This window comes from Acanthochromis polyacanthus, chromosome 20 (assembly GCF_021347895.1).
Source record: "Acanthochromis polyacanthus isolate Apoly-LR-REF ecotype Palm Island chromosome 20, KAUST_Apoly_ChrSc, whole genome shotgun sequence".
Lineage (NCBI taxonomy): Eukaryota > Metazoa > Chordata > Actinopteri > Pomacentridae > Acanthochromis > Acanthochromis polyacanthus.
In genome coordinates, this window is record NC_067132.1 from 8,357,995 (window position 1) to 8,360,494 (window position 2,500).

General features: G+C 49.3%; 2 non-coding genes across 2 annotated transcripts; both read right to left on the reverse strand.

The window, feature by feature from the left end:
- Nucleotides 1-426: 426 nt before the first annotated feature.
- On the reverse strand, nt 427-498 carry trnag-ucc (transfer RNA glycine (anticodon UCC)). The gene has a single exon. It is a non-coding gene; the product is annotated as a tRNA-Gly (tRNA).
- Nucleotides 499-1,769: 1,271 nt separating this feature from the next.
- Nucleotides 1,770-1,841, reverse strand: trnag-ucc (transfer RNA glycine (anticodon UCC)). Its single transcript has one exon. It is a non-coding gene; the product is annotated as a tRNA-Gly (tRNA).
- Nucleotides 1,842-2,500: the final 659 nt, after the last annotated feature.

A 2,500-nucleotide genomic window follows, 5' to 3' on the forward strand; every position in this document is an offset into this window, starting at 1 on the left:
TGTTGACAATGTTGAAATGTTTTCTGCTGTGGCAGAAAGACATTGGTTGAAAATCCCTTCCAAACAGTTAATCCTGGCAATCTGTGAAATTAGAAGAGATGATGATGTTTAACTGAGGATCTTATTATAAGCACGTCTGAATATCCTGATTTGGCTGTCATGTAAGTTCTGCAAAGTCATTCACCTTCTATATACAGGATGTGAGTGTTGGTTTCAATTGTTATATTTTTCCTTCTACAGTGCATGTTTGAGGCCCCAGCTTCAGACTATGACATGTCCATCAGTTTCTTTCTGCAAGACACGAAGCTCAATCTTCAGACTGAGAAAAAGAAAATGATGCTGTTCAGATTTTGTTACAGAGGGTTCAGCAATATCAAATAAAGCACCACAGGCGCTAAGCACACAACGCTTCAAGATCAGCACACATGCGATGGCCAGGAATCGAACCTGGGTCAACTGCTTGGAAGGCAGCTATGCTCACCACTATACCACCATCGCTATGGAAAAGGTCATTTGTGTGCTGTCAGGAGTTCAGAGGGAAAAGAGAGGGGAGTACGGAGAAAAGGGAGGAAATGAACATCAGTCTGAAACCCTGATCTGGAAGTTCTGGCCAACTGTTCGATGCTTGAGGAAGGGGGGGGGCAGGGCTTTGCTCAGGCTGTGTACAGTCAGGGTGGAGAACTGTTGACCCGTACCGGGGATATCGTCGAGCGGTGGAAAGAGCACTTCGAGGAACTCCTGAACCCGGTAAACACGTCCTCTATGGAGGAGGCAGAGCCTGAAGACTCGGGGGGATCTTCGTCCATATCCGTGGCAGAGGTCGCCGAGGTAGTTAAGAAGCTCCTCGGTGGCAAGGCGCCAGGTGTGGACGAGATTCGCCCTGAGATGCCGAAGGCTCTGGACATTGTCGGACTGTCTTGGTTGACACGTCTATACAGTGTCGCGTGGGCATCGGGTACAGTACCTGTGGAGTGGCAGACCGGGGTGGTGGTCCCTATTTTCAAAAAGGGGGACCAGAGAGTGTGTGCCAACTACGGGGGTATCACACGTCTCAGCATCCCCGGGAAAGTTTACTCTTGGGTGCTGTAAGGAAGGCTCCGACCGATAGTCTAACCTCGGATTCAGGAGGAGCAATGCGGATTCCGTCCCGGAATGAATGGATGGATGGATGGATGGATGGATGGATGGATGGATGGATGGATGGATGGATGGATGGATGGATGGATGGATGGATGGATGGATGGATGGAGAACAGAAATTAGTACCACAGGAGTTGCCGTGGCCGAGTGGTTAAGGTGATGGACTAGAAATTCACTGGGGTCTCCCCATGCACGGTTGAATCCTGTTGACAATGTTGAAATGTTTTCTGCTGTGGCAGAAAGACATTGGTTGAAAATCCCTTCCAAACAGTTAATCCTGGCAATCTGTGAAATTAGAAGAGATGATGATGTTTAACTGAGGATCTTATTATAAGCACGTCTGAATATCCTGATTTGGCTGTCATGTAAGTTCTGCAAAGTCATTCACCTTCTATATACAGGATGTGAGTGTTGGTTTCAATTGTTATATTTTTCCTTCTACAGTGCATGTTTGAGGCCCCAGCTTCAGACTATGACATGTCCATCAGTTTCTTTCTGCAAGACACGAAGCTCAATCTTCAGACTGAGAAAAAGAAAATGATGCTGTTCAGATTTTGTTACAGAGGGTTCAGCAATATCAAATAAAGCACCACAGGCGCTAAGCACACAACGCTTCAAGATCAGCACACATGCGATGGCCAGGAATCGAACCTGGGTCAACTGCTTGGAAGGCAGCTATGCTCACCGCTATACCACCATCGCTACGGAAAAGGTCATTTGTGTGCTGTCAGGAGTTCAGAGGGAAAAGAGAGGGGAGTACGGAGAAAAGGGAGGAAATGAACATCAGTCTGAAACCTTGATCTGGAAGTTCTGGCCAACTGTTCGATGCTTGAGGAAGGGGGGGGGCAGGGCTTTGCTCAGTCAGGGTGGAGAACTGTTGACCCGTACCGGGGATATCGTCGAGTGGTGGAAAGAGCACTTCGAGGAACTCTTGAACCCGGTAAACACGTCCTCTATGGAGGAGGCAGAGCCTGAAGACTCGGGGGGATCTTCGTCCATATCCGTGGCAGAGGTCGCCGAGGTAGTTAAAAAGCTCCTTGGTGGCAAGGCGCCAGGTGTGGACGAGATTCGCCCTGAGATGCTGAAGGTTCTGGACATTGTCGGACTGTCTTGGTTGACACGTCTATACAGTGTCGCGTGGGCATCAGGTACAGTACCTGTGGAGTGGCAGACCGGGGTGGTGGTCCCTATTTTCAAAAAGGGGGACCGGAGAGTGTGTGGCAACTACCGGGGTATCACACTTCTCAGCCTCCCCGGGAAAGTTTACTCACGGGTGCTGGAAGGGAAGCTCCGACCGATAGTGGAACCTCGGATTCAGGAGGAGCAACGCGGATTCCGTTCCGGAATGAATGAATGAATGG